The 10,404-nt window shown below is 59.7% G+C and overlaps 1 long non-coding RNA gene across 1 annotated transcript; it reads right to left on the reverse strand.

Moving 5' to 3' along the window:
- Positions 1 to 407: 407 nt before the first annotated feature.
- LOC112580409 lies at positions 408 to 2,061 on the reverse strand. Its single transcript, XR_003104796.2, has 2 exons — positions 994 to 2,061; positions 408 to 851 (listed from the first exon to the last, which is right to left on the reverse strand). It is a non-coding gene; the product is annotated as an uncharacterized LOC112580409 (long non-coding RNA).
- Between the last annotated feature and the right edge of the window lie 8,343 nt (positions 2,062 to 10,404).

Consider the following 10,404-nt stretch of genomic DNA (forward strand, 5'->3'; position numbering starts at 1 on the left):
AAAATATATTAATATAAGGTTGATTTTAGTATTTTTAAAGAACGTTTGCCACCCCAAGTTGTGCATTGAATCAGGTAGCTTCTGGAAACAACTCTAGAGGCTTCTTTCTTTAGCCAGTCAGAGAGACCCCAGGTGAGAACCATGGACCAATGTTTGGCTGTCTGTCAGCCATTCACCTTTGCTTGCACCCACCTTGAGTTCAGCGAGGTCATGTAGAGGAATGAAACTCAATTGGCCCAATTCCTAGAAATAGGCTTCCCAGCACATTGTGTAAACTGAATCCCACTCCCCTGCGTTTCCCAAAGCACTGACACGTGCGTCTCCATGACCACACAGGAGAGAACCCACCCACCCATGACTTGAAAACACGCACGCAGTTGGAGCTGTAAGCTGGCATACCAAGAAGCTTGCTGAGTATGATGTTTATATATCGGTTAGGCGTAGAAAAGTTTTTAATTTTTACAGAATTTTGCAAATCCTCTCCTCTCCGCCCGCTCCAGCCCCCGCCTCGCCCTCAGGCACTGTCCTCCTATGGGGCCGCCTTTCCTAGTGTCTTTTAGAGCTGCATTGCAGTTTTGTCTTCCGCCGGTAGGTGGCGATGGACGACCGCAGTCCGAGAGAGCCTCTCCGGTGATCGATCCTGGGGCCTCTCGCTGCCCCGCGTGGGCCGTCTTGGCGGAGGGGAGGGCCCTGCGGGGGGCGCCGTCGGTCCTCTGGCAACGCCGTCTAGGCCCCCTTGAGGTCTCCGTCCTGGAGGATGCCGGTCTTCAGGCACACCTGGCGCCTGTTGCCTCGTCGGTGGAGTCGGCGGTGGGTGAAGTCCTCCCAGCTGCCTGTGTGCTCCACGCCGCCTGAGGAGGGGAAGACGATGGAGGGTTGGGGAGGAGAACGGCGCGGGAGGGAGGCAGCCCCCTCCTCACCAGGCTCAGACCCGAGTGCAGGGCTCAGCAGAGTCAAGGGGCCGATTTCCTCGTCAACTGCCCCGCCACCTACGTGCTGTGCGTCTTTAGGCAACTTGCTTCCTGCCTCTGAGCCCGTTTCTCGCTCCCCTGCGCGGGGGCCCGATTCGATCCCTCCAGGCAGCGTGCAGAGTCCGGGGCAGACAGGAAAGAGAGAAAAAATGGGTGTCACATAGGTGCTTCCAGCTCGGGGGGACTCCGGCTCGACAGCCCTGCCCCGGGATCCCTGGGGTGGCGACTTGGCCATCAGCTCAGAACTTGGCAACCTGAGAGTCCCAAGGGCGGGAGAGGAGCCCTAGGAGCCCGCGGGGTGAGGACGCGGCGCTGGGCAGGGGCCTCCCAAGACGGAGAGAGAAATGACAGATCCAGAGAGGGGAGAGAGGAAGGAGGCAGGAAGGTGGGAGGGGTAGGAAAGAGCCACTGGGGAGAGAGGGAAAGAGGAAGGTGAGGAAGGCGACTGAGCAAGGAGAAGGGAGATGGAGGCGGGAGGGCAGGAGGAGAAGGGAGAGTTGGCGAGAAAATGCAGGAGAGGGGCAGCTCAGAGGGGACAGCGGCGTGGAAACGGGGAACGGAGACCCCGAGGGAGGCCCCGAGGGAAGAGGGGAGTAAGAGAAAGAGGAGAAGCCAGGTGGGGAGGGAGCCGTGGGGGGCGGGGAGGGGGAAGGGGGAGAGGTGGGGGAAGGGGGAGAGGAGGAGAGAGAGGGAGGAGGGGGAGGGGGAGGAGCAGCCCGGGGAAGGGGAAGAGGGACCGGAGGGGCAGGCAGGGGAGAGCTGCTGCAGAGCCGCGAGAGACCGGTGAAGGGGACGGGGCAGGAGCAGCCCGGGCGGGAGGGGGAGCCGGCAGGGAGAGAAGCCAGCGGAGAGCACAGCGGTGAGAGCTAGGAGAGTCAGGGGGCCGGGAGGGGAGAGGGAGAGACGGAGCGGGGAGGGAGGAGGCTGTGAGCAGAGGAGAGGTCAGCGGGGCAGGAGGGGATGGAGCGGAGACCCTAGGAGGAGGACGGGAGAGAAGGGGTAAGAGACAGGGCGGGGAGAGAGACAGGGAGAGAGAGAGACAGAGAGAGGGGGAAAGAGAGAGAGACAGAGAGAGGGGGAAAGAGAGAGAGACGGGGAGAGAGAGAGAGGGAGAGATGGGACGGGGGGGGGGGGAGAGAGACAGGGAGAGAGAGAGAGACGGGGGTGGGGGAGAGACAGGGAGACAGAGACAGAGGGGGGAGAGAGAGACAGAGAGACGGGGGGGGGGGGGTGGGGAGAGAGGCAGAGAGAGAAAGAGACGGGGTGGGGCGGGGTGTGTGTGTGTGGAGAGACAGGGAGAGAGACAGAGACAGGGAGAGACAGGGAGAGAGGGTGGGGGAGAGAGACAGGGAGAGAGACAGAGACAGGGAGAGAGAGATGGAGCAGAGAGCGAGACAGAGAGGGAGAGAGAGAGACAGGGAGAGAGGGAGAGAGAGAGAGACAGAGGGAGAGAGAGGGAGAGAGAGACAGGGAGAGAGAGAGAGACAGGAAGAAAGAGGGAGAGAGACAGAGACAGGCAGAGAGAGAGACAGGGTGGGGAGGAGAGAGAGAGACAGAGAGAGAGGGGGGGGAGACAGGGAGAGAGGGAGAGACAGAGAAAGAGACAGGGAGAGAGACAGAGAGAGAGAGGGGGAGACAGGGAGAGAGGGAGAGACAGAGAAAGAGACAGGGAGAGAGACAGAGAGAAAGACAGAAACAGGGAGAGAAAGAGAGATGGGGAGAGACAGAGGGGGAGAGAGACAGGGAGAGAGAGAGATAGGGAAAGGGAGAGACAGAGAGAGACAGAGAGAGAGACAGGCAGAGAGAAAGACAGGGAGAGAGAGACAGGGAGGGAGAGAGAGACAGGGAGAGAGAGAGACAGGGAGAGAAGGAGAGACAGAGAGAGAGACAGGGAGAGAGACAGAGAGAGAGAGACACAGAGAAACAGGGAGAGAAAGAGATGGGGAGAGACAGAGAGGGGGGAGGGAGAGAGAGACAGGGAAAAGGAGAGACACAGAGAGAGACAGAGACAGGGAAAGAGACAGAGAAACAGAGAGAGGGGGAGAGAGACAGGGAGAGAGAGAGAGACAGGGAAAGGGAGAGACAGAGAGAGAGAGAGAGAGAGACAGGGAGAGAGAGAGAGAGAGAGGGACAGGGAGGAAGGGAAGCTTTGCCACCTCCCTAGTGATAAGGCGCCAGGTCAGGGGCCTGTGTCCCGTGGCCTGGGTAATGATGAGCTGCAGACGGATGAACACGTGCAGCTGATGGTCCCGGACCTGGCAGGACATGAAATGAATTCCGTAAACTGTGAAACATTCATCACAGGACCGTGTGTTCCGAGACAGGATAAAAATACCACCAGCACACAGGGACATGCGGTCCACCCCATGGGTCAGCAGAGGGGCCTCCCCACTGTGGGAGTCGGCGGGGCTGCCAACCTGCTGTGCGGGAGCAGGTGTGGGAGGGAGAGAGCCAGAGAGGCAGCTGAGGGGAGGGGGTGGTGGGCAGTTGTCCCCAGGGAAAGCAGGGCAGTGCCAGGAGGGAGTGGGGAGGAGGGGGCAAAGGTGGGGATGGGGTGGGGAGGCGGGGAGGAAAGCGAGGACGAGACCAGTGAAGAGAGGACACAGGGAGGGACCTCCCCGGGCGTCCAGTGGCTGAGACTCCGAGCACCCCGTGCGGGCGGCGCAGGCTCAATCCCCGGTCAGGGAACTAATCCCACCTGCTGCAGCTGAGTTCCCACGCGTGCCGCAGCTAAGACTTGGCACAGCCAAATAAACAAGAAGATGCTGGGAAGACTGAGTGGGAGCAAGAGAGGACAGGACGGGAAGGCAGCGGGAGCCTCGTGGGGAGAGATGGTGGGGGGAGAGGGGAGAGCAGGAGAGGCTGCAGCGAGAGGCGAGAGTGAGGGTGTTGGCCGCTCAGTCGTGTCTGACTTAGTGACCCTACGGACTTAGCTCGCCAGGCTCCTCTGTCCCTGGGGTTCTCCAGGCAGGAACACTGGGGGTTGCCGTGCCCCCCTCCAGGGGATCTTTCCTACCCAGGGGTTGAACCCTGGTCTCCTGCACTGCAGGCCGACTCTTTACCATAGGAGCCACCAGGGGAGCCCAAAGGAGAACAGGAACACAGTTTAAGGAAGAGAGATGGGGGCGGGCAGGGGAAGCAGTGTGTGTGTGTGAATTCAAGAGGAGGAAACTGAGGATCAGGGTGAAAGACTGCGGTGAGAGGGACCTGGGGGCGGGCCTGTGTGGAGAGATGGACAAATGGACGGGAGGTAGAGATGGGTCGGGATGGGGAGAGGGGAGGAGAGGCAGGAAGAAGAGAGGTTGAAGAGAAAGGCCTCATCCAGAGGGTGTGAGCAAAGGAAACCAGCATGGGGGAGATTCACGCAGGAAGGTGTGTGTGTCAGAGAAACCGAGGCTGAGAAACTGTGAGGCAGAGGAGCAGGCAAGAAGGCGAAAAAAGATGGGGGGCAGAGAGCATGAGACACAGAATAGCAGGGAGGAGAGAGAGACGGGGGTCAGAGGGAGAGGCAGGGAGGAGAGACAGACCCCGGGAGAGAAGGGCCCTCAGCCAGGCTCACTGCAGGAGGGAGACACAGGCCCCCAGTGAGTCAGGACTCAGAGAATCAAGAGTCCTCTCACCCACCCCCTTCACCCTCTTCAGAGCCTCAGTTTCCTCAGTGCTTCCTGGGGTGTGGGAGGGGGAGGAAGCCAAAGGGCAAGGGCGGGGGTGGGGGGGGGCGCCAAGAAGGCAGCACCTCGGGGACCTAACCACCCAGCTTCACCACCAGGGGAAGAATGAGCACTTTCTACCCTGCTTTTCCCTCCTGGTCTCCTTCAGCCCCACCCCCAGCCCAGGTAGTGGCTGTTATGACCCATTCATCCTCCCCCATTGAGGAAATCCAGTTGGAGCCCCATCTTTCATCAGTTGGCCTCACCCAGCACCACTAGGCGAAGACGATGGGCCCTTCCTACAGCGCCCAGACCCCTTGTGTCTGGAAAATTGAGAGCTTCCACTGCTGAGAAGGAAGAGGAACAGGAGAGGAGGGGGCAGGGCGAGAACACAGGATCTAAGGAGAGGTGGCAGTGTGAGTCACCCAGCAGCCCAACATGCAGTTGGTGCATAATTAGTGCCCCTTCCCTTTTCTGGGGGAGAGTAAGAGCAGGAGAGGAGAGAAGAGGCAGCCAAGTGTGTGTGTGTGTGGGGGGGGTGGGACAGTGTGCTTTACGAAAAGCCTGGCACACAGTTGGTGCTCAATCAATGCCCACTCATTCCCTTCTTCAGGAGAGAGTAGCCAGGTCAGAAAAGAAATGAAGGAACCACCACCACGGAGGAAAAACAGAGCAAGAAACACAGCCTGAGGAGAGAGGGCCAGGGGTGGCAAGAGCCAGGCATACAGTGGGTGCTCTTAAGTGTTCGTTCTCTTCCCAAGAGAATGAAGACTGGAGGAAAAGGAGAGGAGAGAGGAAGCTCCAGCAGAGAAAATGGAAGCTGTGATGGAAGGAGACAGTGTAGGTAAAGCAGTGGGAATACAGTAGGCACTTAATAAATACTCACTCCCCTCCCTGGTTGCAGGGACAGAGGAGGCAACCAGGAGGAGGAAAGCAAGCCAAGAGGGCGAGAGAAGAGAGAGCAGGGCTTGTGAGGCAAGCCAGCACAGACAGATAGCTGATAGGAGCAGTGGCACACAGCAGGCACTCATACATGCCCAGCTGTGCCCCAGGAGAGAGCCAGCGGGGCAGAGAGGACGGGGAGAAGCTGGGGCAAGGAGCTGGGAAGAAGAGAGAAAATGAGGACGAGGACATGCTGTTGTGCAGGTGACATACACAGGAGGTGCTCAATAAATGCACTTTTTCTTTCTTGGAGGAGAGAGACAGCAAGAGGAAAGAGAAGACATATGTAAAGCAAGCCTGGCCAAGGAGGTGACAGGATGGAGCAGAAGGGCGGAGGCAATGTCAGAGGAGGCAGTGCAGGCGAATCATGGGGCAAAGAGGAGGCGCTCAGTGAATGCTGTTCCCTTCCCCAGAGAGGGCCTAGAGAGCACAGGAAGGGAGAAGGTGGCAAAAGGAGAGGAGTAGGAAGAAAGAAGCAAGAGAAGATGAGCGGGGGGTGGGGGGTGTTAACTGCCTGGTATACATGACCCCATGGATACACAGTCCATGGAATTCTCCAGGCCAGAATACTGGAGTGGGTAGCCTTTCCCTTCTCCAGGGGATCTTCCCAACCCAGGGATCGAACCCAGGTCTGCATTGCAGGCAGATTCTTTACCAGCTGAGCCACAAGGGAAGCCCTGGTATACAGTATGTGCTTCATAATTGCTTTTTCATCCCCAAGAAAGGGCAGACAGAGCAGAAAAAAAGGGGAAGTCAGAGATGAAGGAACAGGGAGAGTCAAGGGGCAGGGGGAGTGGAGGGAAACTGCCAGGCACACAGTCAGTGCTCCATAAATGCCTATTTCCTCTCCTGGCAGAGAGTGGAAAGAAGCACAGGACAGCAAAGCCCACAGGTCAGTGGAGAAGAGAGGGCGAGAGGAGAGTGGAGAAAGAACAAGCAATTGCTTGGTATACCATAGGTGCTCAATAAATGTGTGTCCCTTGCCTTGGAAGAGAGCAGAGAGCCCAGAAAGACAAGGAGAGGATAGAGGAAAAACAGGGGAGGAAGAGAGTGTGAGGAAGGGAGAGAAAGTGTGTAAACTGCCTGGCACACAGTAGGTGCTCAGCATATGTTCATTCCCTCCCCGAGGAGGAAGCAGAGTCAGAAAGGAGAGGAAATGAATGCAGAGAAGAAAGGAATTGGGGAAGAAAAGAGTGTAAGAAGAGACAGGGTTTGTAAATTCCCCAGCATACAGTAAGTGCTCAATACATGCCCATTTCCTTGCAGGAGAGACCAGGCAATTCAGGAAGAAGGGAAAGGAAACTGGGTGGAAGGGATGGGAGAACAAAGGGAGTAGAGGGTGCAGAGACAGTGTGTGGAAACTGCCTGGCAAACACTAGGAACTTAATAAATGCCCATCTCTTCCCAGGAAGAGAGCTGGAAGTTCAGGAAGAACAAGCAGAGGGCATCGAGGAAGGGGAGGGGTCGGGGAGAGGAGAGGGTGTCAGGACAGGCACAGAGGCATACCAGGTGCATCCAGCAGATGCTCCATAAATGCCTGGCTCCTTCCCCTGCAGAGCAGAAAGCAGGCTCAAGGGGGTGGAGACCCCAGCAGGAAGAGGCCAGAAGGCAGTGTAGGGGGGTCTGAAGGTGGAGGCTGAAGTCAGGCTTTTGGTGGCCCCCGCCCCAGCTGCCCCGAGGACCATGGAGTCAGACAAGGGCCTATTGTTTGGGGCCTGGCACCGCCTGGTGGAGGTGGGGGTGGTGGTGGCTACCAGCCCCGTCTGCTGTGTCTGGGAGACACGGGCATTGCCTGCGGTCTGTCAGCCTCTGAGTCTCTCTGTCTGCCGCTCCGGGTCTCACTGTCTGAGCCTCCGGGTCTTGCACCCTCACCGGCCCTCCCCATCTCTGAGTCCATGGCACTCAGCCGGTCTGCCTCTGTCTCTGAGTCCCTGTCCCCTGCTGTCTCTGGGTCTACCTCTGCACACATCTCTGCCTTTCTCCCCATCTCTTCCATCTGGCTCTCAGCCCGTTTCTGGTGGTCTCTCTGGGAGGCAAGAACCCCTACCTCAGCCCCCAGTAGCCGGGATCAGGGCCCGGGGCGGTGTTGCTGAGCTCAGAGGCAGAAGGGTGAGAAAGGAAAGGAGGCGAGAAGAGTTGGAGAGGTGAGGATAGACACAGCTTTATTCAGCAGAAACCGCAGCAGAGGCCCCAGGGCGGCTCCATCGGGGCGCTGGAGAGGGGAGGTCAGAGAGAGGAGGGAGAGAGACGGGGAGAGGCAGGGAGAGATGGAGAGAGACGAAGAGAGAAGCAAGGAGAGAGAGGGAGACAGACGGGGAGACAGGAGAGGGATGGGCAGAAGGGTCGGAGGTGCAGAGAGAAGGGCTGGGCGGGGGACAGAAAGAGAAAGCGAGAGAGAGGGGAAAGCCACGGAGACAAAGAAACGGAAAGAAAGAGACTGGGAGGGCACTTCCCCGGTGGTCCAGGGGCTAAGACTCCGGGATCCCACTGCAGGGCGTGCCGGCTGGATTCCTGGTCAGGGAACTGAGAACCCGCCCGCTGCGCGGTGCAAAGGGAGCGAGAGGGAGAGAGAGAGATGGAGAGGAGAGAGACGTGGGAAGACAAAGCCCAGAGAGATGACGGGGTAGAGAGAAAGAGAGAAGGACAGAGGTGGAGTCGGGGACGGGATGGGGAGAAATAGCAGCGGGGGCGGGGGTCCGAGATGCGAAGAGACAGACAAAAGCAGAGGGAGAGAGCCGGGCGCCGCAGGGAGAGAGGAGAGAGCCGGAGAGAGGGGCAGCGCCGAGCGGGTGGGACGCGGGGAGGCCGGAAGGAGCGCGGCCCCTCTCACCTGGCATCGCCGGCGGCCGCCCCGCCCCGGCCCGACCGCGATTTAAGGGGTGCCCCGGGGGGCGGGGCCGCACCCCCCATGGCCTTATCTGGCCAGACCCAGGCTCAGAGAGCTAAATCGGGCCTCAGCTGTCGGCACCCGGCGCTCGGGGGGCGCGGGACAGCTGTCACCTCCCCCTGCACCTGCCGTCCTCTCCCCCTCTCCTGAAGCCCTGTAGGCACTGAGACTCCCGGTGGGTCTGCCTGGGCCGCTCCTAACGGGCCATCGGGGATCCCCAGGAGCACTTGAAGCCCTGGGACCAGCGTGGCTGGGCATCCTGGGGACAAGGAACAGGCTTGTGAGAAGCGGGGGCGGGGGGTGAGGGTGGGTGGCGGCCAGAGAGGCTGTGTGGGGTGGTCCTGCATCCACCCTAAGGGGCAAACAGTAGGCGCTCAATACATGCACCGGCCCGGCCTGCTGGTGCTCTAGCCTGTGCAGAGCAGGAGGGGTTAGCACCTGAGGTGGGGCTGGGAGTAGGAGAAGGGTGGCTGCCTGGACCCCCATGCCCCGACCCGTCCCCACCCTGGGAATCCCACCCCCCTGCCCTGAAGGCTCCCACTCCTCAGACCATATTAGGCCACCGCAGAGAAGGCACCTGGGAAGATCACTCAGGCCCAGGAATAGAAACACTCAGGGAGCCCCGCCAGGCTGTCTGGGACCTGATGGGACAGGCGACAGGCAGGGGGCGGGGGAGTGGGTCACAGAGGGCCCAGGGAGACAGACAGAGGCTGAGAGAGAGACATCTGGAAAGAGAGCCCAAGACAGGGGCACCAAGGGGGGCCAGATCAGAGACTGGGGGGCAGTGTGGGGGCCCAGGGGGCACCCCCAGAGTTAGGGTGTCCTGGGAACCTGGCAGTTTTCCTGCATGTGCTGCTTGACCGTGTTTTATATTTATACGTTTGGCTGCTCCAGGTCTCAGCTGTGGTATATGAACTCTTAGTTGCTATATGCGGGATACAGTTCCCAACTGGGGAGACCAGGGATTGAAACTTGACCCCACCCCACCCCTCCACCTCCCCCGACACCCCCACTGGCATTGGGAGCCTGGAGTCTTAGCCACTGGACCACCAGGGAGGTTCCTTGTGCAGCTTGACTTTTCACTTTTACCAGTTACCCTTTGACCTCTGAAGCCTTGGGAGCCAGAATCCACCAAGCCCGAGTCTCCCCATCACGATGGGCCATTGCATCCTGCCAGCATTTGCTCCCTGCATTCCTCCTCGTATCCCCCCACCCCCTTGGATGAATCTACTGCGTGGGTGGAGCGCAGCCTGAGGCAGGGGCAGGGAGACACCCCAAGTTGGGGCCCTGCCTGCCTCTCCCTGCCCACAGCCTCCCTCTGCCTCTGGGTCCCCCATTTCTGCTTGGCACCTAATGAGGTGCCCCACGTTTGCCTCCTTCTTGCACTTATGCTCGCGCCTCCTGGGTCAGGCCCGTGACCCCTAAAGCCATCTCCTGAGTCCCTGACCCTGGTCCTCTTCTGATGTCACCCAGCCTGTCATACCCCTTGCACCCCATCGAGGGCAGTGTGCCCCCTGCAGCCGCTCTACCCCAGGGTCCTGTCTGTTGGAGTGGCCCCATGGTCCTCCAGGGCCAGACCCCGGGGTCCCTCCTTCCCTGCCCACTCCCTCACCCCCAGAGGGTGCCCTGACCCTCTTGTCACTTCTGTTCTGCCCTCAGGGTCCTGGCTCAGCCTCATCTCCTCCCACGGGGAGGAGCCTCCTCCTGGGCCTCCAGCCTGCCCCCATGTGGCCCCAGAGAAGTCTTTCTGTATCCAGGACCGATCTGCCCAACCCCTGCTCACAGCCTCTCCCTGGGTCAAGTCCAGCTGCTCTTGGAGGCCCTGTGGGCAGTGGGCCTGCCAGGATCTACCCTTATCTCTAATCACCTCCTCAGATAGATACAGGAGAAATGTCCTCCCTTAACATTCCAGGTCTCCTTGGGGGCTGTTTCTAATTCTGGAATGGCCCCTTCC

Source organism: Bubalus bubalis, chromosome 18 (assembly GCF_019923935.1).
Source record: "Bubalus bubalis isolate 160015118507 breed Murrah chromosome 18, NDDB_SH_1, whole genome shotgun sequence".
Taxonomy (NCBI): Eukaryota; Metazoa; Chordata; class Mammalia; order Artiodactyla; family Bovidae; genus Bubalus; species Bubalus bubalis.